At 46.7% G+C, this 24,426-nt stretch overlaps 1 long non-coding RNA gene across 2 annotated transcripts; it reads right to left on the bottom strand.

Moving 5' to 3' along the window:
* Window positions 1-7,489: 7,489 nt before the first annotated feature.
* On the bottom strand, window positions 7,490-22,175 carry LOC128401863 (uncharacterized). Of its 2 annotated transcripts, none has more exons than XR_008327547.1 (2): window positions 21,728-22,175; window positions 7,490-7,973 (listed from the first exon to the last, which is right to left on the bottom strand). It is a non-coding gene; the product is annotated as an uncharacterized LOC128401863 (long non-coding RNA). The 2 variants fall into 2 exon arrangements; XR_008327548.1 differs by lacking the exon at window positions 21,728-22,175 and adding an exon at window positions 14,333-14,913.
* Window positions 22,176-24,426: the final 2,251 nt, after the last annotated feature.

The following is a 24,426-nucleotide window of genomic DNA, read 5'->3' as shown; positions in this document are numbered from 1 at the left end:
TCTGACAAGCCTGTTAGCTCTGTTAGGAAAACGATACCATATTATGAGGCTGGAAGACACAAAGCTACCCCATTGTCTTCAGACAACTTCTGTCTAGCCCTCTGTTATCACACCTACTTCATCCTTTTCAGGTATAACCAGTAATTTAACTCTGGAGGGAGAAACAATCCCAAGACAAGGAGAGGCGGGCAAGAGGGGAGCAAGACATCACCTCAGGCAAACGGAGCCGCTTTGAAAGATGTGCAAAAGCAGGAGAGAGATGACACTTGAACGCCAGCATGGCATCATTAGCGAGATCTTTCCCCCACCTCCCCCCAGGGTTCATCTTCCTACCTGCCTGCCTGTTCCCCCAGCTCCACAGCTCTCCCCTCAGAGCTCCTCTCCTGCAACGAACCATAAATTACAGGCTGACAGCTTTAATTTGAGCAAAGTATGCCTGCCTGCTTCTGGCACCAGCAGCCGGCTGCTATAATAAGGTCAATATATATTCATTGTCGCATTGCATGATGTGCCAGGGAACACGGGGAGGGGTGGGGGTGGCGCTGTGGAGAGAAGAGAGCAACAAATGTTGTTTCTTTGGGGTGGCAGTCGATGGGAGGGGGCGGTAGGGATCCTTCCCAGCCAGCAGTTGGCCTCTAACACCTGTGGCAGGATTTGCCAAGACTGTTGTTGTTTAGTCGTTTAGTGTGTCCGACTCTTCGTGACCCCATGGACCAGAGCACACCAGGCACTCCTGTCTTCCACTGCCTCTCGCAGTTTGGTCAAACTCATGCTGGTAGCTTCGAGAACACTGTCCAACCATCTCGTCCTCTGTCGTCCCCTTCTCCTTGTGCCCTCCATCTTTCCCAGCATCAGGGTCTTTTCCAGGGAGTCTTCTCTTCTCGTGAGGTGGCCAAAGTATTGGAGCCTCAGCTTCACGATCTGTCCTTCCAGTGAGCACTCAGGGCTGATTTCCTTAAGAATGGAGAAGTTTGATCTTCTTGCAGTCCATGGGACTCTCAAGAGTCTCCTCCAGCACCATAATTCAAAAGCATCAATTCTTCGGCAATCAGCCTTCTTGATGGTCCAGCTCTCACTTCCATACATCACTACTGGGAAAACCATAGCTTTAACTATACGGACCTTTGTTGGCAAGGTGATGTCTCTGCTTTTTAAGATGCTCTCTAGGTCTTGCCAAGACTATAAGAGCATCATCAGCGGCTGCTGAATAAGGCCAGTCGCCCATCTCGTCCAGCACCCTGTTCCTCACACTGACTGAACAGGTGCCTCTGGGAAAGCTGCAAGCAGGATTCAAGCGCTAGAGCCCTCCCCCCTCCTGGGTTTCCAGCCGCTAGTATTCAGAAGCATTGCTGCCCCCAACTGTGGAGGTAGAGAATAGTGTGATAATAATTTTAAGGTCTTAGATAGGTAATAAATGTTCATAAATATACCAAGCAAACACGTACATAAATATATAAACCACATGTCTGAAAACCCCACAGAAAACGGCGTTTCTGTGCGCTGCTCTGGCTTGCCAAAAGCGGTTTAGTCATGCTGGCCACATGACCCAGAAGCTGTACGCCAGCTCCCTCGGCCAATAAAGCGAGATGAGCGCCGCAACCCCAGAGTCGGCCACGACTGGACCTAATGGTCAGGGGTCCCTTTACCCTAATATATGAATAGGGTGTGAGCCTGTGACCAGGCTCAGGAACTAAGTACTTATTATTACAAAAGACTGGCCAGGCTCCCCAGGCAATCCAATCAAGTGACCATTAAACAAGTAACCTGTCAGACTAGATAAACAAGTCACTCAGATTTCTGCTATAAACCGCCTTTTCTGTGATGTAGGTATGATGTATCTGGGGGGTGGTCTTAGGTTACACCCCTTCTGTGATGTATGTATGATGTATGGAGGGGTGGTCTTGAGCTCCAGGGCAGGGAATTTAAAATGCATATATAAGGCCTTGTGCGCCATTGTTCTGGGTTCCTCCTCCCTCCTGCATGTGGTGAGTGAGGACCCTGTTGCAACAGATCAATAACGATCAGGCTTACTAGCTGCTTTGCTTCTCAATATTCTCTGGTTGGCCTCTGTTATTTTCTCCTACCAATAAGGAACCTATGTAAGGACTCTATATGGGCTCTTGGATACCCCATAAGGGTAAAAGGGCAGATTGTTTGTTTACAACAACAGCCATCATGGCTAGCAGCCATCAAAAGCCCTTTTCTCCATAAATTGGTCAATCTCTTTGAAAGCCACCTAACTTGGTGTTCATCACTGCCTCCTGTGGCAGGGAGTTCCATAGTTTTAACTATGCACATTTGCCATCCATCCCATCAAGGGGCGCATGGGGCTGCTGTCATTTTGAGAAGCATTTTTCCAGAGTTGATTTCTTCCTCCATCCAAGCCAAAAAAAGAGAGAGAAAAACCAACCCCACAAAACAGCAAGACCTTTTTGCTGTTGTTGTTCTTTAAAAAGGAAAAGCCTAATGCATTTTCTTCCAAGCTCAATGCCTCTGATGGATGATGACACCTCCAAACTTTAGCTTGTGGGAGATCCTTGTTTACTGAATGCAGGAAATAAACTGATGGGGAGAACTCTGCAGTGAAAGGAATTTCTCATGTTTCTTTTTGCAGCCCAGAGAAACACACTTTAGCACCAGCCGAAGGCACTTTGGGCATCAGGTGAGAAATCCAGGTGCTCCTCTCTCCAGCCCATTTGCCCCCAGATTAATCTAAGCCCCCGCTTCCCCAAACTGGAGCCCACCAGAGTCCCAAACTCAGTGGGAGGGAGAGAGGGAGGGGCTCTGAAGATTTCCTGATGTTCTGGAGTTCCATGGGTCTGTTAGGACGGGTCAGGACAGCTGACAAATACATATTTTATCTCAACGTATGTATTTCTAAATTTATTTTATCCTGAAACACACACTTTAGGTTCATTTTTGAGTCAAAAAGTATATTGCAAATTTCAGCGAAGATTGAAATCCGATGGATGGTTGTGTTTTTCCCCCGACAAGGTGGGAATTAGCTCAGTTTGACATAAGAAAATGATCAGTTTCTAGATAGAAGTCTATTATATGCCCCCCTTTTGTACTTTGGAAGGCCCCAACCTCCTGAACTCCTAGATGTGCAGACCCTGGGACAGGAAGTGATGAGAGAAAAGAACTCTGCACATGTTCAATACATATTTTTTCCCCACGAGTCTTTTGCACCAGGGTAGGAAACTCTAGGCCTGGGAGACAAATGTCTCTCCAGATCTCAATCTGGCCCTCAGGACTCTCCCTTGGCCATGAACCCTTCCATGGCCACACCCCTCACCAGCACTGCTCCACCCATCAACAAGGCCTTTTGTCTTTGCTTGAATAAGTCCCTGGACTTGCTTCTTTGCATTGGAGGTGGAGAAATTCATATCTTGCTCCACCTACTTTAGGCTCTGGCTCCACCCACTGCTGGCACATGGCTGGCTGAGATGGCTCAGTAGGCAAAACGTGAGACTTAATCTCAGGTTCATGGGTTTGAGCCCCTGTTGGGCAATAAATTCCTGCATTACAGGGGGTTGGACTAGATGACCCTTAGGGTCCCTTCCATCTCCATGATTCCATGGATGCCAGAAGCTTGGCCACAAGGCAGTGTGGCCGCTGACCTGAAAAAAATACCACGAACGTTTCGAGTGCAAGTTTTGGCACTCTAAGCACATCACATCTCCCTCCCAACAGAACAACAGAAAACTATTTCAGCGGCAAGAATGGAGTTTGGATTAAATTCTGACACCGGACGGTTTCAAGGTTTCAGTGGAATAAACTGTATAAGGCAAATATTTGCATTTAAACACGCATTGAAAACCTCTCTGCTGCTGCTACCCCACTCTCACTCTTGCGGACATTTTCATAAGATGCATATTAAAGAGGCAAGATTAGATAGAATTTCTCTGCAATCACCAGTGTTTAAAAAGCAATAACCATTTTTCTCCATAAAGCGCTTGGCGATGATAAATGATCTGTAATTTCATGGGCGGCATTTCAATCTCCAAAAGTATTAGCGCCGCTCCCACAGCACCTCTTCTGAGATAGATTCCTCTTGGCAGCCCTCCATAGCAGCTTTGCCTCACTCTCGGTCTCTGAATTTGTTTGGAGAAAATCAGGCATAAATTTATGGGCTTGGCATGAGCTCTGCAGAAGCAGAAGTCGCCAGCCTGGTGCCCTCCAGTGTTTTTGGAGATAGGGGCTGATGGGAATTGTAGTCAAAAACTAAGGTTGCCAAAGGCCCGGATTTTCCCGGGTATACTGGGTATACCCAGTATACTGCTGTTGGAAGCTGTGTCCGGGTGCAAATCGGCCTCCCAAAAAATACGTCCAGGAAAACCCATGTCAGCAGTGCCATTTTTGGTGATTTAATAATATTCATTCATTCATTCATTCCCCGCCCATCTGGCTGGGTTTGCCCAGCCACTCTGGGCGGCTACCAACAGAATATTAAAGACAGGATAAAACATCAAACATTAACAACTTCCCTAAACAGGGCTGCCTTCAGATGTCTTCTAAAAGTCAGATACCGTATTTTTCGCACCAGACCATAAGACACTCCTAGTTTTTGGAGGAAGAAAACAAGAAAAAAAATATTCTGAATCCCAGAAGCCAGAACAGCAAGAAGGATCGTTGTGTAGTGAAAGCAACAATCCCTCTTGCTGTTCTGGCTTCTGGGATAGCTGTGCAGCCTGCATTCGCTCCATAAGACACACACACACTTCTCCTTACTTTTTAGGAGGGAAAAAGTGTGTCTTATAGAGCGAAAAATACCGTAGTTGTTTATTGTCTTGACATCTGATGGGAGGGCATTCCACAGGGCAGGCGCCACTACCAAGAAGGCCCTCTGCCTATAACTTGGCTTCTCGCAGTGAGGGAACCGCCAGAAGGCCCTCGGCACCGGACCTCAGTGTCTGGGCTGAACAATGGGGGTGGAGATGCTCCTTCAGGTATACTGGACCGAGGCCATTTAGGGCTTTAAAGGTCAGCACCAACACTTTTAATTGAACCCCAAAACTTCAATTTCTTGTGATTTTGCCCAAAAAAGTTCAACAACTTTTGGCAAAACCCTACAAAGTCATCTTGATGGTACCAAGCTGGCAAAGGGTGTCCAAAAGAGCTTGGAGTGTCTACACTCTACAGCAGCAGATCCCAGTCAGATAGGTCCAGTTTGAACTGGATTTCAGCAGTGACTTTGCATTTCGCCACTTTCAGGAGCAAGGGCTCTCTGGAACCTCCTTGACAGGTCCCATCAGTTCTGATAACTTCCCAGGCCATGCTAGACCTTTTCATAGAGAGACCCACAAGACACATATTATCTGTGCTTCATGTTCCAGAGGGGTGTGCCTGAAGCCTAAACATTAGGAAGAACTTTCTGGTGTAAGATCTGCTCAGCTGTGGAAAGGGCGACTTAGGAAGGACTCTCCACTGAAGGCTGGATTGTTTAGCTTTGATTTCTACCCTGCAGGGGGGTTGGACTAGATGTCCCCCAAGGTCCCTTCCAACTCTACAGTTCCATAACATAGGAGCAGACACAGAAAAGGCCCTCTCTCATGTCACCACCAACCATGCCTCTGATGGTGATGGGACCAAGAGAAGGTGCTCACCTGGGGCTCTTAACACCTGGGAAGGTTTGTATAGGGAGATACGAGATTTCAGGGAGCCTGGATGCAAGCCATATAGGACTTTATAGGTAATATAGGTCAAAGTTGGTGCACGGGGGGGGGCAGATAAAGAACTGGCCCCCAGAGCCAAAAGGTCCCCCACCCCTTTATTAAGGGGGCAAAACCATCAGAAAGTCCTCTTGCACAAGTGTTTCTGAAATGAATCAGAGGAGCATTATTTTGAAGAACACTATTCGACTCTGTTCCAGGAGACTCAATTCCAGCCTCTCTCCTAGAAATTAAGCACTGTCTGTCTCTATAATGATGTATTATTGAAAATACATTAAGAGGCCATCCCATCGGCAGCAGACGAAGATAATACGCCAAGACATTTCCACAATATATCAAAGTGCCTTTGTTCTGATGATGCTTTAATGCAATGCATCAAACTGCCATTGTCCCAATAATGCATCATCGCAATACATCAAAGCTTTGTTGAGTTTGCTTGCAGAGGTGCTATTACAGGACTTCAAACCTGTGGCGTCCTTATGATGCACTGCCAGTGTGCCATAACCCCCTCCGGGGAGTCAGACATCAACCCAGAGGAAGGGGCAAAATCATATCCCCCGCACAGAGAGAGATACCAATTGCACAGAATACCTTCTAGCGGATTCCCTTCCCCGATACATACCTGTGCAATCGCCGAGATAATCCGAGGAGGCTCTGCTGAACTTGCTATGGCATGCAGGCTGTTCCCTGCAGGCAATATGGAAGCAGGGCTTTCTCTGTGGTGGCCCCTATCTCTGGAATGGTCTCTGCTCTGGCATTTAGGAGGTTCTACCTCCAGCATGTTTCAGAAACCTACTAAACACATCTCCTTCTTGGCCCAGACATTTCCCAACTGATGATCATTGGAACAAACTGATGATTACTTTTTGAGTATTTGATAGTCTTAAATAATATCCAGTATGGTTACAGCTTATGTGCGACTTAATTTGTGTGATTTCAACCATACGTGGTTGAAAGCGGGCTGGTTGAAAATGAGTAAGTTAAATCCAAGCAAGGTGGAGACAAAAGCTCTTCTTGTGCCAGGTCTGCTTGGGGTTACCCTGCCTGTAAAAAGCTTTTATGCAACCCCCAAGCCAAAGAGATAAGCAACCACACAAAGTTTAGAATACATCTGAAGGCAGTCTTGTATAGGGAAGTTTTTAAATGTTTAATGTTTTGTTATGTTTTATCTATGTTGGAAGCTGCCCAGAGTGGCTGGGGCAACCTAGGCAGATGGGTAGGGTATAAATAATAAAATTTATTATTATTATTAAGCAGATATGATGTCCCTATTTTCATCTGATAAATGTTGAAGGGTATGAGACATTTTCAAAGTCTCCGAGAATGAGGAGAAAAAGCAGAAGCTTCTTTCTCAGGGGAGCAAAAATATCGAGAAATGAGAGGTCCTGTTTCAGCACAGCCCTGCTTGAAGGCATTTTCCCCCCAAATGGACCTTTCACTTCACACACAGAAGCTGAACTGTTTGCCAACATTCCGAGCCGGCTCCTTCCTCCATCAAACAATATTCCTTGGCATCAAAAGCGGTTTGGTCAACAGCAGGAGGTGGTTCATTGGAGGCAGTAGCTGGTTTTTAGGTGATTCCATTTGGAAACATTTGCAGAAAGCCTGCATGATTTGACATTTCACACGGCTGTGAAAGAGAGCAGATACCAGCCAGCTCTGGAGAAACTCATCTTGTTTACTTGACTGTATCTTTGGGGAAACAGCCATCGGGCAAACCCTTTTTTTCTGAGAGATGCACAATCAGTTTTGTGTTTACTCGTGGAGCTGCTGTGCAAACACCCAGCAATGGATGAATTAAACAAACACGCAGCCTCCAAAGTCGACATAATCAGCTTAAATTCAGAGGGTAATTACAGGAGTCAAAAAAAGCTGCGCCACAGCAGAAAGGCAGGTCGTCGAGGAGCAACTCTGGTGTCGACAGAAATATAAGTCAGCTCTGAAAGATGACCTCGGGAGCTGCAATTAATGCCCCCCAACGGTTAACAGTTACCGAAACCCATAGTGCAAAGCGCTCCCGAGGAAAACAAACAGAAAAGTTGGCACCCGTCGAGGAATTTAAGCTTAAACCTACAAATTAAAAGCATCTCGAGAGCCAGGGCGGGACCCGAGAACATAATGTATTCCAGTCACTGGAAAGTCATTGACACAAAATTCAAAAGCGAAAAGCAAAAGCCATCTGTCAACAGCAGAGGTGATGCGAGAATCCTCAGGGGCACCTGGGGAAACCAAGCCCTTCTTGTGTCAGCTACAGGGTTGTTGTTCTTTCTCTTTTCTGTTTACTTTTTCCTCGGCTGCGACCTGACAGGAAAGAGCCCGAAGGGGAGAAAAAGGAAGATTTAGAGAGAAGTGAAGAGACAAGTGAACTCCGACAAAGTTGCCAAGGGCAACCGAGGTCTATTACAACCAAACACACACACACACACACACACACACCCTATTAAATTCTCACAAGGAAGAAAAAATAATCCTGGTTAAGATGGAGGGAAGATTAGGGGTGTCAAAAGGCTTGGGTGGTCTGGTTAGAGTCATAATTTATTTACTTTCATTTTATTTTATTTTATTGCATTTATTTCCCACCTACAGTATATTCCTCCTTTCTTCCAAGGAGCTCAAAGTGGCGGCCACAGTCCTCTCCTGCCTCCATTATCAGACTCTCCCAGTGTCCCTATTTTCCAGGAACGTCTCGGTTTCTGATTTGATTCCGGAATGTCCCGCTTTTCCTCAGGATGTCCCTATTTTCATTGGAGAAATGTTGGAGGGTATGGAGTTATCTGACCCCCGAGCCATCTGAGGGCAATCCTGTATAGGGAAGTTTCTAAATGTTTAATGTTTTATTATGTTTTTATATATGTTGGAAGCTGCCCAGAGTGGCTGTGCTATACGTGCGGGGTATAAATAGTAAAATTATCATGATGGAAGGGGACGTCCCTATTTTCATCGGAGAAATGTTGGAGGGTATGCTTTATTTTATCTCCACAACAGCCTTGCAAGGTAGGTTAGGCTGCAAGGGACAGTGACTGGCCCAAAGTCACACAGCGAGCTTCCTGGCCAAGTGGGGATTTGAACCCTGGTCTTTCCTAGGCCCTAGTTTGACACTTTAACTCCTGCACTGCACCAGCTCTGTTTTATTGTTTATGTTACTTTTTTTTTTACTCTGAATTTTGTTCTAATCCTATCCCTTAGTTTCCATGAGCATCTCGACTGAAGTGGAAAAGGCAGCGTTGAAATTTTAAAACAAACATTTGAGAGACTCCTGGAGCCAGCCAGGCCTGAGGCTCTCTTCTTCAACGTGTGAAGAGCTGTGGGAGGCCCCCAGCCAGTCACACCTGGCTCGAGAGATGATCCATTTGAACTTTTCCCCAGCAAGCCCGTGATCTCAAACCCTCCCCAAACTCATATCAGTTCTGTTTGCAAGTGCATGGATAAGAAGAGGAGAGAGACCTGGCTGCAGGATCTAAACAGAACCCCTTTTAGTCAAGCATCCTAGTCTCACAGTGGCCCCAATGCGCACGATACATTTAAAGGACTATGGTACCACTTTGAACAGTCATGGCTTTCCCCCAAAGGATTCTGGGAACTGTCTGGGCTAGTGTGGTGCATACTCCTCAACCATCCTGATTTCCCTGGCACACCCAGTAATTACAGAAGCCATTCCGGCTTCTGATTGGATCCCAGAATGTCCCATTCCGCGCCCCCCAGCACCGCCTTCACTGCCAAACTTGGGGAAGAGGAGCAGCTGGCACTGGAGTTTGCTGTGGTGCCATGCTCTCACGCGAGTCAACGGCCTCCTGTGAGAGTATGGCACCGAAAGAAATGCCTCCTGACTTTCAGACTAGGACCTGGGACAGTCGAGGATTCAAACCCCACTCAAGCATGGAGCTCCCCTTGGGCCAGTCATTTACTCTCAGCCTAGCCTACCTCACAGGGTTGTTGAGGGGATTAAATGAGGGAAAGATTCATGTACATCACCTTGAGCTCCTTGGGGTGTGTTGGGGGGGGGGGAGAAGTGTGGTGTTAAATAAATAAATAATAAACAAATAACAAATAAGAGTGCTGAGAGTTGTCAGGAACCCCAATTCCACAGAGTGGTTCAACATTTGATTCCTCTTCACTGGGAACTCTGGGAAATGTAGCACTGGGAGGAAGAATAGGGGGCCTCCTGACAACTTAAAGAACTGCAGTTCCCAGAATTCCTTGGTTGGAAGCCATGACAGTTCAAAGTGATGCTTTAAGTGTGTAGTGTGAATGTAGCCACAGTGGCCAGCCAGATGCCCACAGGAAGTCTCCACATAATTTTAGACATCTTTATCATGTCCCCTCCTTACTTGACTGGAAGCTGCCTAGACAGGCTGGGGCAACCCAGTCAGATGGCCAACATAGAAATTATTATTAATGTTGTTGTTGTTGTTGTTGTTGTTGCTGCTGCTGCTGCTGCTGACTTCCCCTACCCAAGCTACAAAGGCCCAAAGGTTGTGCTTTTTCCTCATGGGGGACTTGCTTCAGCCCTTTGACCATTCTGGTGTGAAGAAGAAGGCTTCTTTCCCCACCTTATTTATGTATTCATATCCCACCTTTTCCTCCAAGGAGCTCAAGGTATCACACCTGATTCTCCTCCTCCTCAGTTAATCTCCACAATGGCCCTGTGAAGTAAGTTAGGCTGAGAGAGGGAGTATCTGGACCAAAGTCACCCAGTGAGCTTCATGTCCAAGTGGGGATTTGAACCTGGCTCTCCCACGTCCGACGCCAAGACTCTAACCACTACACCACACTGCCTTTCCGTCCTACCCTCATATACCTTTGCAACCCTTTTACCCAAATGAGCCTCAGCTTCCTCACCACCACATCCAATTCTGGCAACCCCTGATTTCAGCCATATTTCCAGAAATCCAACATAGGCAGAAAGGAGCGATCTGTATCTTACTGCAATTCAAACATTAACATGATTGCAGTTTGTTCCGATGGCACTGACATGATAGCGATACACATCTGAAACCGGTTCTTATTTGCAGAGTAGACGTGCCCTGGATCACAGCTCTGATCCTGGGAGACAGTGTTCTGTTCCACCAAAGGCAACCATTACTGACAATATATAGCCCCCGGGGCAGCGATGGGTATGTTTGTGTGATCCCACACAGGTTACACAACAAAAGCTTCAGAGAGAAACACAATTCCCTGGGGAAGAAAACCCCAACAATCGTGAACACCCTTTCAAGCGTAAGCGGTGATGCCAGCAAACCTAGTATTTCCTCTCAGATATAAATCACGGCAGCCAAATTAAGTAATGGCTCTTTGCAATGAGAGTTCAAAGGGAAGGAAGCAACCTAATTATAAAGCAGCTGAGATTTACTGTTGGTTAATAAGAGCGTGTTCACGGATGCTCTGAGATCAATAGCTTTCACATGTTCTGCCTATCTTCCCCTCCCAAACTCCACATCTCAACAGCCAACTCTAGGCCACAATTATTGCATCTGAAGTCTTTTCCCACCATGGAGTGTGAGTTGTTTGTCTTGCAAGCCAGGCTGTGACGTCAGAGAGGGCATTTCATAAGCAAAAGCCAGCTTTCATAGAATCATAGATTTTGAAGGGACCCCAGTCTAGTCCAACACCCCAACAACACAGGGATCACATCTAAAGAATCCCTGACAGATGGGCACCCAACCTCTGTTGGAAAACCTTCAAGGTGACAAAGTCCACCACCTTCTGATGTAGTCCATTCCGCTGTCGAATGGCTCTTGCCTCCAGAAAGTTCCTCCTAAGATTTTGCCGGGATCTCCTTACTTGTCATTTGAAAGAGACAACGGGATGCTTCCTGGCAGCCTGTGCCACTGCTGTCATCGTCGCTTGGGACAAGCGCTGGCTCATCCTCTTCCCTGAGCTCAGCACTTATGGCGCTGGCAGAGGAAACAGGGACATCCCAGGATCAAATCAGAAGTTGGAACGGCTTTCATAATTCCGGTATTGTCCCTGGAAAATTGGGACACTTGGAGGGTATGCTACCCCTGCCCCCAAAACCAATAATCATAATTCTTTCAGGAATTGTGACCAAAACAACCCAAATCTGCATTTTCTTTTTTTCTTTCTTTCTTTCTTTCTTTCTTTCTTTCTTTCTTTCTTTCTTTCTTTCTTTCTTTTTTCATGTGTGTCATTGAAGCACATTCCCTTTCTAAAATAAATAAATAAATAAATATTTATTTAAATTTAAATTCATATTCATACTTATATTTAAATTCATTCCATGCCAATCTCAGAAGCCCCACCCTGCTTCCTGTGGATGGGGCCCACATGCAGCCAGATTGCAGATGCAGATTGACAGCTGAGGTGCCTCGATGGCTGATGGCAACTTGGGCTGAGCCATAAGGAAGCCGCCAGCCTTTCACACTCCTCCCTCCCCTTCTGTTTCTCTTTCTCTCTCCGCCCCCCCCCGCCTCCCGGCACCCTCACTCCTTGAATGATGCTTGTCTCTCATCATCTCCTTCTATAAATAGCTCCAGGAAAGATTGCACATTTGCCGACTTGGGGCTTCTTCACTTTCTCAGGCAGGGAGGCTAAACATACCCGAGAGACGCCACTCAGAAGGCCTCTCGCCCGCTGCCAAGTTTCTCTCTCAGCAGGCACTCGTGCTGCTCCTGCCCATCAAGTCCCAACTTGGCAGCTGTGGGGTTGGCATCATTGCCAAGCCAGTTCTGCGAGGCGAGATGATGCCAGGGTGAGCTGCGCTTGCAGCCACCATCCCTGGAGTTCAGGCGCTGGAAGATGCATAGAGATGCACAATGTCCTTCTTAAAATTCTTCTCTTCCTGGTTTCTGATTTTCCAACTCAGTTTCGCCATTTCGGCATAGTCCATCATCTTCATCAGCCATTCCTCTCTGGATGGAACTTTGCAAAAGATTCCTGCATTGCATGAGACAGGACAAGATGACCCTAGTGGACCCTAGTGATTTTATGATTCTACCCTATGGGTCTTCTCTAAGTAGAACTTGGTTGGTTGGCTACAAGCCCAAACCAGAGAACCTCCAAAATCATTCCTTAACCTCCTGAGATCACACTGACATGAAAACAATGGCGAGGCCATCTTGTGAGCCTGGAGAATCAATATTTGTCTTTCCTTCTGCCAGACCAGGCAGATTAAGAGTTTGTTGACATGTAAGCTGAGTGCAAACATCTTCACAAAAGGCTGACACTTCTTGATGGGGGAGAGAGAGCCCTTTGTCGATTTTTTACCCCATTTCCTTCTTCAGAAAGCAAACAGACGCTGGGCAGATGGCACCTCCTAATTGGCCTAAGAGAAGGGAGGCCACAGAGGGATGTCTGGAAGTTGCAAAACCTTTGTTTGCAAGCAACAGAAGTTCCTTGCTGGTAGTTGGTTTTTTTTTAAAAAGCATCTTCAGGAAAAGTGAAACCTCATATGCATGATTTGTTTATTAAATAACAACGATAACTTCAATCTCAAAGCAGTTTAAAAACCTCAAGGCTGATTGTATCTTGTTTTTAATTTCTGACTTTTATCTATAGGTTTCGGGTGTTTTTTATGTCAACTGCTCAGAGGTTTTTACAATTAAGCAGCATGCAAATTCTGTTAGATAAAATGAATGAATAAATGTGAAAGAAGCATTTCTTTTTATGACGATGAATGTGGTGAAGGAAATCCCCACCACCATGATGCTATTTCAGGCTTCTAGTGAGCTCCCATGTTGTTGGACTCCAATTCCCATCAGTCTCAGCCAGCATGGCCAGTCTCCATGGATGATGGGAGTTGTAGTCCAGCAACACCTTGATGGGGGAGAAATTCACAAGTTTGCTTGTGAAGAGGAAACTATCTAATTTGCATGCATGCAATATGAAAATTGAAACACAGCTATCCTTTAACAGCCCCAGTGCTCTGTGTTTTGCAATGCATTTCTCTAGTCAAGTAATGTGTGCAAAAATGCATACTCTTACTTAAAGTGTGCATAAAAATACATATAATTGTGAATCTACAAAAATGCATTATTTTAGGAGAAATTGGGTGATATTCAACTAAGCTTTACTTAGCATAGACTTAATTAAGGTCTTAAATAAGTTAGGTCCATTAATTTCAACGAGTCTGCTCTGAGTAAAACTGAGTTGAATTTCACCCAACATGCTTTGCAAAATAAAAAATGAAAAATGTATCTATTAGGCAGAATAGCATGTACTTCAAATATTGCAGGGGTTGGTCTAGATTACCCCTGAGGTCCCTTCCAACTCTACAACTTTATGATTTTATGAAATTTGCACTAAAACACTGGTTTTTAATGGGGATCTTTTTTTAAAAAAATTAACCATTTGACAATGTGAGGACCTGAATTTGAAGTCAGAAAAATGAGAAATGGAGAAAACTCAAATTGGACAAATTCAGGCATCCCTAATCCATAGGGATCAGACATTTGAAGGCAGCCCTGTATCGGGAAGTTTTTAATGTTTGATGTTTTAGTATGTAACATCTATATATTCTGTGAGCCGCCCAGAGTGGCTGGAGAAACCGAGCCAGATGGGCAGTGTAAATAATAATAATAATAATAATAATAATAATAATAATAATAGAAGCGCGTCAATTGAATGCAGGGCAGTGCTTTAGCTGCCCAGAGCCATCAGCCCCTCCTTCTGCTTAGGAAACCCAGAAATGGCCAGTCACTCACTGGAAGCACAGGGGGAATTCACTGGGCTTGTCGGAGCAGAGGAGGAGCAGTGTGCCAGGCCTGCCATTTGCCTTCTTCAACTGAATGAGAGGAATTAAACAGTTACATGTTTTGATTAGACCACACCTGCCTGGAAAAAAGAAAAGAATCGTCATCTTCCTGGCTTGTTTTCAGGGCGTTGACGGTGCCCTTTCTATCCGAAGAGGAAGCTACAGCCATCTTATGCATCTGAAGGTGGCAAAAGCGCCAACATTGACTCAGGCTGTTTGTTGAATGGGTAAGAGGCGGAGAGAGCCCAAGGTGCCTTGTTTGTTTTATAGCTGCATCAAAGAAGGTTTTGGCACCCAAAGGAAGATTTTGAGTTCCTTAGAAGCACAGCCACTTTTCACAGGAGCAGCTCCAGAGATAGAGAGCATCAGTCAAATGAGCACACGCTCCTTTGAAATGCTAACTGAAGAGGCGAGTGCGAATCCAGACGCAGCAACTGGCGCTGTCCTCCTCCAAGTCAAGTTGTATCGGGTCCTTGAATAGGCATGGGACTGGCTTTGGAAAATGGGAGTTTCAGTTCAGATCAATAGGGCGAGCAAACTTAATGTACGCTGCTCTGCAGAATGCCCTCTCTCCCATTGAGACTCCTCAAGGAGAAGTGCCGGAGAATTCAGTGAAAACAGAAATGGGAGCAGAAATTGTCAATATTTGCTTATTCATCCCCCATCCAGAACGGAAATCAGCCCAGTAAAGACTGGATGGTTGTTGCTTCCAATCCACAAGTAGTGGTCTGATTTTGCTGCAGTGAACAATGAGATAAATGGCCAGTCACTCTCAGCCTAGCCTCAGCCTAGCCTACCTAGCAAGGTTGTTGTGATGATAAAATGGGGCAAGGGAGAACCATGCAACCACCTTGAGCTACTTGAAGGAAAGGTGGGATATTAATACAGTGGTACCTCAGGTTACATACGCTTCAGGTTACAGACACTTCAGGTTACAGACTCCGCTAACCCAGAAATAGTACCTTGGGTTAAGAACTTTGCTTCAGGATGAGAACAGAAATTGTGCTCCGGCGGCGCGGCAGCAGCAGGAGGCCCCATTAGCTAAAGTGATGCTTCAGGTTAAGAACAGTTTCAGGTTAAGAATGGACCTCCAGAACAAATTAAGTTCTTAACCCAAGGTACCACTGTATAGCAAATGAAATAAATGAAATGGAAAAAAATGCCTGCAACTGCTCTCGATCTGGCACCCCATGGTTCTGGTCCAATGTAGGCTATGCACCTAGGCATTCCTCTTTATCCCAGTAGGTCACAGCAAACCAGGTGATACGCCTTGGCCCCTATCCAACAGCTCCCATGCAAGGAAATGAGCTACCACTGAACAAGTGGAAGGTGTGCACTTCCTAGCCATAGACTCTGCCTTGCCTCGCTTTGATCCTGCATCCTCCATCCCCGACATTTGGATGGAAAGCGCAAGCACACCGCAGTTCTGCAAGCATCTCCTGACTGGCTCTCACCCCATCTGGCAGCATTGTCATCATCCTTAAATTTATTACTCGCCATTCACCAGCAGGTCCCAGGACAGATTAAAATTTAAAATTCGGAATGAAAAGCAGTAGAAACATAGGTTACACAAACCATTTCCATCCCAGCTGCTTCTAAGAAGAACTGTAACTTTTAAGAACCAGTGCCTAAGCTTGCATTTCCCCCCTTCTCCCTCCCCATCACTTTTTCCTTATGTGTCGTGTCTGTTTGGGGCACTGTGGGTTAAACCACAGAGCCTAGGACTTGCAGATCAGAAGGTCGGCGGTTCGAATCCCCGCGATGGGGTGAGCTCCCGTTGCTTGGTCCCTGCTTCTGCCAGCCTAGCAGTTCGAAAGCATGTCAAAGTGCAAGTAGATAAATAGGTACTGCTCCAGCGGGAAGGTAAATGGCGTTTCCGTGTGCTGCTCTGGTTCGCCAGAAGCGGCTTAGTCATGCTGGCCACATGACCCGAAAGCTGTACGCCGGCTCCCTCGGCTAATAAAGCGAGATGAGCGCCGCAACCCCAGAGTCGGCCGCGACTGGACCTAATGGTCAGGGGTCCCTTTACCTTTAACTACACACAGCCGCCCTGTACCTGCCATCCTGCTGGGCTGGTGAGTGAGCCCAATTTCACAGCACATTTGCCTGTCCCTCTCCTGGAAACTGACCCCCCAATGCGCTCGCAGCCTCTCCTTCCTCTTCCCCACCCCACGACTCATTTCTGCCTCTCAAAATGGTGTTCAGAAATTCATACGGTAATTTACAATGAAGACATTGGCGCAGTGACATTTACAGCAGACCTTGCACTCATTAAGACAACCTCATTGCCTCATTAATTCCATTTTTCAGAAATTATGTTCCTATTTATGCACCGCGGCTGTGCCTCCTGCATTTCATATCGCGCTCCTCTCTGCCGGGGAAAGCAGTGCCTCCGAGATCCCTCCCGATAAGCAATCCCAGTGACCTAGAAGCAAAACAATTATTTTTCTGCCTCTGCCACTCGTTCCCACTCACCCACTCGAGATAAATAAAATTAATGCAACGGCGTCTGCCACGGGGGCTTCGTTATTCCAAACAGCCTCCGACTCCTGCCATAATTGCACCGTAAATGAGCTTCCTCGGTGACAAGGCCACCACGCTGGAATTCTGAAGCTGAAATGTGCACATTTGTAGAGCTGCTGATTCACACACATGTGTGTAAGACTGAATATCAGGAAGCCCGACAGCCCTTATGGGGACCCAGATGGGCATAGAATCATAGAAATGTGGAGTTGGAAGGGACCCCCAAAGGACATCTAGTCTAACCCCCTGCAATGAAGGAATCACAGCTCAAGAATCCCCATCTAAACTCTGTTTAAAAACTTCCAGCAAAGAGGTGACTCCAATGTCAAACAGCTCTTCCTAATGCTTGTCATTTGTTTCTGTTGGTACTGGCCAAGATGCCTAGGCTCTTCCTCCACAGTTGGAATCAAGGAATCATAGATTTTTCGAGTTGGAAGGGACCATGAGGGTCATCTAGTCCAACCCCCTGCAATGCAGGAATCTTTTGCCTGATGTGGGGCTCGAACCCACAACCCTGAGATTCAGAGTCTCATGTTCTACCAAGCAAGCAATGCTCCTGATTAACAGTTGCTGGAAACCGCAGCAGGGGAGAGGGTTCTTGTGTTCGAATCCTGTTTGCGGGTTTTCCACAGGCGTGTGGTTGGCCATTGTGAGAACAGGATGCTGGACAAGATGCCCATTGGCCTGATCCTGCAGGCTCTTATGAAAGCATGGGAACCAGTCTTGATCTTAAATATACTTGCTTAACAACAACAAAAAACACAGCCTGTTTTTAACCCTGACAGAGAGCATTTGCTGAGCAGGAGAATTCTGAGCTTTCCTTTTCACGAAATTTCCAAGTGGCCTGTTTGGTGACAAAAGCACACAGCTCCTCATAGCTACGCAAATAGCAACTCTTTGTTTGCGCTGTTTGCTCAGCTAATATTGACTCTCCAGCCCCACACGGCTGCCATTGAGTTGGGCTATTCACCATGATGTTTGACTAGCATTAGAACAGGGCTGCGATAACACAGAGCACAACAGGGAAACCAATCCATCAGGCCCATGTAGGATATGGTGCCATAATGGTCCTTAGGATGGGGAGGGGGGTGAGAGCGTTGCAGCATGGGGGTGGGGCATGCCCAAGTACAGCTGTTGGGTTTCATGCTGGCATCGACGCTCCCCGCTAGTTCAAACAACCACAGGTTGTAGTGGCACCCTGCGTACCCATGCAACACAAACAGCCAGAAATCGACGCACAATATTAGCCACAACCAATATCTATCCTCAGGGCTGATGACAGGGAGGGTGTGGGTGAGGAGACAGACAGTACAGATTACTGGGAACAAGCAGTCCAGAAGGAGGCTTTGAACCCCAAGACCTTCTATATGTTTTCAGACCTTCCAAGTGTCCCTATTTTCCAGGGACAGCCCCAGATTTACAGAAGCCATCCCAGTTTCTGATTTGATCTAGGAATGTCCCACATTACCTTACCGCGTCCTATTTTCATCGGAGAAATGTTGGAGGGTATAGAGTTATCTGACTCCTGAGCCATCTGAAGGCAGCCCTATACAGTGGTACCGCGTGTTAAGAACTTAATTCGTTCCGGAGGTCCATTCTTAACCTGAAACTCTTCTTAACCTGAAGCACCACTTTAGCTAATGGGGCCTCCTGCTGCCGCCGCTGCACAATTTCTGTTCTCATCCTGAAGCAAAGTTCTTAACCCAAGGTACTATTTCTGGGTTAGCGGAGTCTGTAACCAGAAGCGTCTATAACCTGAAGCGTATGTAACACAAGGTACCACTGTATAGCGAAGCTTCTTTTAACATTTAATGTTTTATTATGTTTTTGTACATGTTGGAAGCCACCCAGAGTGGCTGGGCCAATCCAGTCACATGGGGGGTATAAATAGTATCATCATCATCTCTATTTTCATCAGAGAAATGTTGGAGGGTATGTTATGTAATTCTTAACAAAATATATACAGTTCCAAAGGCTCGCTCCTCCGCTGTCTCCCGAGACAGATGGATGTCAACCAACAATGTTGACACCAGCTGGGAGTGGCTTTCCAGGATTTCCAGGGGAAGCTTTTCCCAGCCACTTTTCCTGGAGATGCCAGGAACCAAATCTGGGACATTCTCCATGCAAAGCAGAGGCTCCATGGACGGAGAGAAGAGAATCTCCCTTCCCAAGCACTGTAGATTAGAGACCACATATTTGTAGGTTATTTAGCGGCAAAGTGGCAATCACTGCATTACTCTGTTTGGATTCATTTGATGGCACTGGGCCTGTCAATAATGTTTGTGCATTTCAATATTTCATGGCTGAAAGCCCCACTGATTTAAACAGGGTTCACTTCTGAATAAATAAGCAATACATTTGGACTGCCATAAAACCTAGTAAGATTTTGGGAGCCTCTGGGCTTCCTTATTTATTTTGATCGCCAGCAGTGGCAACAGTTCCTGGCTTCAGGGGGAATGAGGGGCATTGCTAATAAATAGGTCGAGTAAACAGATAGCCGGGATTCCTGTGTTGCAGGGGGCTGGACTAAATGGCCCTTGGGGCACCTCTCAACTCTACGATTCTAATAAATAAATGTGCTTGCCAGCGTTTGGAAAGGGCATGGCTGGAATAAATAATGGCCCACCACTCTAAGTTGGTGGACGGGGAGATGTTCACTGTACACATATTCTTCTTCCTATCACTGCAGATCCCCAACCCCCTCCACGCGAACCATTCTGATGCTATCAGAAGTACAACAATCTTTTCTTCCAATAAAGAAGGAACATGAAGCTGGGGGTGGGGAGGGCAAAAAGCCATCATTTTTCATCTAGCGCCACCTTCTGTTTGAATTTAAGTATTGGCTTTTGGGGGGACCAGGAGAATCTCCACAGTTTTACCAGTGAGGTGTGAGCGCCTGCTGGTCCCCTCCTGGCCAATTTTTGGTCGCAGCGGCAGCACTGAGTCCCATTCTAATAGAATATTGAACAACTATCATGTCTCCTCAACACAAGAATTTGCACATATTCTTCCTGCCCCTCCTCCCATGCACCGACTAAATTTATTCTAGGGGTTCCCCCAAACCTCCAGAGCAAATCTGGGGAGGGCACAGGGGGAGGAGAGGGGGAAGTTCCATTGCACAAGCGGAAATCTTTGAGATGATGGGATACATTAGCTGGATTCTGCCCATTGTGTTCTAAAATGGCTATAACCCCCACCCTGGGACCATTGAATGAGCTGTGAAACTCATTGTGTGAGCTTGGGCCAGCTGCTGTCTCTTAGTCTAACCTACCTCACATGGCTGTTGTAAGGATAAAATGAGGAGGAAGGGGAAGTTATGTTTGCCACCTTGGGCTCTTTGAGGAGAAGGTTGAATATAAATGTAATACAGTGGTACCTTGGGTTAAGAACTTAATTCGTTCTGGAGTTCCATTCTTAACCTGAAACTGTTCTTAACCTGAAGCACCACTTTAGCTAATAGGGCCTCCCGCTGCCGTCGTGCCACTGCTGCGCAATTTCTGTTCTCATCCTGAAGCAAAGTTCTTAACCCGAGGTACTATTTCTGGGTTAGCAGAGTCACTAATCTGAAGCGTCTGTAACCTGAAGCGTCTGTAACCCGAGGTAAAAGGTAAAGGGACCCCTGACCATTAGGTCCAGTCATGGCCGACACTGGGGTTGCGGCGCTCATCTCACTTTACTGGCCGAGGGAGCCAGCGTACAGCTTCCGGGTCATGTGGCCAGCATGACTAAACAGCTTCTGGCAAACCAGAGCAGCGCACAGAAACGCCGTTTTCCTTCCCGCCAGCGTGGTACCTATTTATCTACTTGCACGTGCTTTCAAACTGCTAGGTTGGCAGGAGCAGGGACCGAGCAACGGGAGCTCACCCTGTCACGGGGATTTGAACCGCTGACCTTCTGATCGGCAAGTCCTAGGCTCTGTGGTTTAGACCACAGCACCACTAGCGTCCCAATAAACAGGTACCACTGTATAATATAGCTATTTTGGACTACAGTTCCCATCATCCCTGACCACTGGCCCTGTTAGCTAGGGATGATGGGAGTTGTAGTCCAAAAGTAGCTGGAGACCTAAGTTTAGGAAACACTGGACTAAATAACTTTATGATGGTAAGAGCTGTTTGACAGTGGAGCAGACTCCCTCAGAAGGTGGCGGACTCTCCTTCATTGGAGGTTTTTAAGCTGGAGGTTGGATGGCTGTTCTGTCATGGATGCTTTAGTTAAAACCCCTGCATTGTGGGGCGTTAGACTAAACAACCCCTGGTGTCTCTGCAGCTCTATGATTCAACCTGTTTGCCTCCTGCTGATTTTACCTTCCCTACAAAATTTAAGAGGGTGATCACAGAGCAGTTCAAGTTCTGGCATTTAGACACGAGGGGAAGAAAACAGCTGGCTGGGACTGATGGAAGCCACAGCCCAAAACATCTGGCGAGCACCAGCTTGGGGGAGGCTGCTGTTCAGGTATCTCTTCTTTCCTCTCTCCATCCTTGTCAGACCCAATTAAGGGATCTTTTCCTTGTGAAAATGACTGTTTGATGCCCCTTTCAGCGAAAGGCTCCTTCCCTGTGAAGAAAAGCTTTTAAAATACTCCTGACATTTATCTCAAAAGGAGATTTATTTGATTACCAAAATGTGATATATTAAACACACACACATACACACACCTCTTGGCAGATCATTATCTGGCCCAGTTCTTCCTGGGTTTTCCTTTTCTTGGCAAAACATAATGAATTAAACATGAACTGAGCTGCTAGAAGCACGCTCTCTCTCTCTCTCTCTCTGAACAAACCTCCAGCAAAAATAAAAAAAAGATATAATAAAGAAATACCTTTACAAGACAAGCGGTATTGTCATCCTTAGGGGGGCTGTGAGATCTAATCGCTTTGACGCAAGCCGAGCTCCAGGAGGGATATTGAAAAGGCACGGAAGAAATGTTAAGAACTTAAAAGGGGGCAAGGAGGAAGAAAGCCAAAGACTGAAGCACAGCCTGTAAACAAGTCATGGAATCATAGAACTGTGGAGTTGAAAGGGACACCCTGGAGTCATCTAGTCCAACCCCCTGCAATGGAGGAATCACAGCTCAAGAATTCCTGACAGGTGGCCACCAAACCTCAGCTTAAAACCTCCAATGAATCGTCTTGTGATTGATTATGCGGGGCAAGGCTTACCTGGAACTCCCCCCCCCCAATATTTTATTCAAGTTGGCACCCCTGGACTCCCAAGGCAGACCGTGGAGCACTTTGTCCCTTGCAGGATGTGTGCATGGGTCTTGTAGTGTGGTGCTGTTCCCATTCCACAGTAATGACATCAGTGAGTTTATGGGTCTGTAGCCTGCATAAACATCACCTGAAACACACACCAGTCAAAGGTGAGCCTGTGGGGCTGGGTGTGTACACGGCTGACTCAATGGAGTCCTTTTTCTTGCCCTTTTTCATTATTGCCTATGGTAACAGATAACAACCCCTGCATTTATTCAAATTGCCTCCCCCAGTCCTTTCTTCTCCTCTTTAAAAGGTGGCAATAAAAATGCGGGTTGTTTTTTCCCCTTCTTTTTTTTTGCCCCTTCCGTTAACTGAAATCATACATTCTGTTTGCCCAGAGTTAACCATTAAGCGAGGACAATTCTGTGTACAAAACGTCTGCTCAGATGCATTTTACGCTTTAAAAAAACCCCACCAAACCCAATGACACACAAAGAGTTAGTAAAAGTTGGGCAAATATTGGCTTTGGCAGAGTTTGCTGTTTGTATCAGGAAACTGATTGGTGTTATTGATTGACAGATGGGACCCAATGTTTAGAAAGCCGGCCGCCCCGCCCCACTCGGATTCTCTGAGGTGTTTGGGCAAACAGGGGCCTAATGCTGGGCAAACAGAGCGATTGCGAGGAGAGCTGCCTGGGGTGTTAGCAGAGCAAACTGGAGGGCTGTGCAAACAGCTCGGAAGGAATGTGGACAACCTTCACGTAACCTTTGATGTAGCCACTGATCCTTCGCAAGGTGGAGGGGGAAAAAGTTTGAACAGGGAGCGGAATTTGAGAGGGATCAGCAAGGCAGCAAACACCCAGAGCATGCAAATGTTATCCGGGTGAGCTGGCAGTGGAGGGCTCCGTGGAATTTATCTTCCTCCAAATCCTTAAATCCATGAAGCAATAAAAATTAACTGAGGCTTCCTGAGAGGCTCCCGACCGCCCTGAGTCACCTCGGTGTTAACATAGCCACATGAGAAGAGCCTGCTGGATCAGGCCAGTGCCCCATCTAGTCCAGCATCATGTTCTCACGTTGGCCAACCAGGTGTCTGTTGTAAACAAAATCTACCCTTATTCCCTTCTCGGGGACACAAGAGCCCTTATAGGGTCCTTTGTAGGTTCTCCATCGGCAGGAGAAAATAACAGAGGCCAACCAGAGAATATTGAGAAGCAAAGCAGCTAGTAAGCCTGATCTTTATTGAACTGTTGCAACACGCAGGAGAAAGGAGGACCCAGAACAAAGGTATGCCTGCCCTTATATAGACATTTTAAATTGCCCGCCCTGTAGCCCAAGACCACCCCACAAACATCAGGTTCTTCTTACGTCCTTAAGAAAAGCTACTTTCCAAATGCCACCCACCCAAATTTGAGCAGACCCTGGAGACCTGCCCCAGCGGTCCCAACCCAAGGGAAGCGAGTCCAGCAGGGGATGCAGCACACCAGTGGTGACAGTGAGCAGGGGATGCACTACAGACATTAGGATTAGCTCGCGCGTGCAGGAAAATTGCCAGGGGCTGTAAGCTTAAAGTCCCATTTTCTGGGAAGAGAATGGCTCAGGGGTAGAGCATCTATCTGCCCTGCATGCGGAAGGCTGCAGTTTCAATCGCTGGCATCTCCATTCTCAGAAGACCTCCTAAGGCATCGTACATTCTTGGTCTTCATCCTGAGCTTACAGATAGGCTGCATTTTAAATGGAAGGGTTGCATTTTGCGCTCATTATAGCTTGCTTTTGATAACAGCCGTATTTGCAGTGCAGAGATTAGCCGGGCCTTGTGTGGATAGCAAAGTTAATCATTGTGAGGGAGGAAGAGAGGAGAGCGGGCAAAGAGCAGCTTGAGGCCAGCGCCTGGATTACCTGAAATGTCAGGGTTGCGTTTAACTAGGAAAAGCTTGATGGTCCTCTTATCCTTTCAGAAATTGCAGGGGATAAACATTGCAATGCAGATAGCGAAAGAGGTCTCCAGTGAGAATGAGGCAGATTAGTCAAGAGGTTAACATTTAAATGAATAATCGTTGAGATAGTGGATAGGTCTCCTTTTTTTCAGGGCTAGGAGCTAGTACAGAAAGAGCCTGCTGGATCAGGCCAATGGCCCATCTAGTCCGAGGGGGGGCATGACCAGATGCCTGTGGGAAGCCTGCAAGCAGGATCTGTGCACAAGAACCCTCTCCCCTCCTGTGATTCAGGAGCATTGCTGCCTCCTAGGGTAGAGGCTGAGCATAGCCATTGTGGTTAAAAGGTAAAGGGGCCCCTGACCATTAGGTCCAGTCATGGCCGACTCTGGG

The sequence above is a fragment of the Podarcis raffonei genome, chromosome 14 (assembly GCF_027172205.1).
Source record: "Podarcis raffonei isolate rPodRaf1 chromosome 14, rPodRaf1.pri, whole genome shotgun sequence".
NCBI classification, from domain to species: domain Eukaryota; kingdom Metazoa; phylum Chordata; class Lepidosauria; order Squamata; family Lacertidae; genus Podarcis; species Podarcis raffonei.
The sequence above is the reverse complement of the archived record's forward strand: the minus strand, read 5'-3'. Positions and strand labels throughout refer to the sequence as shown.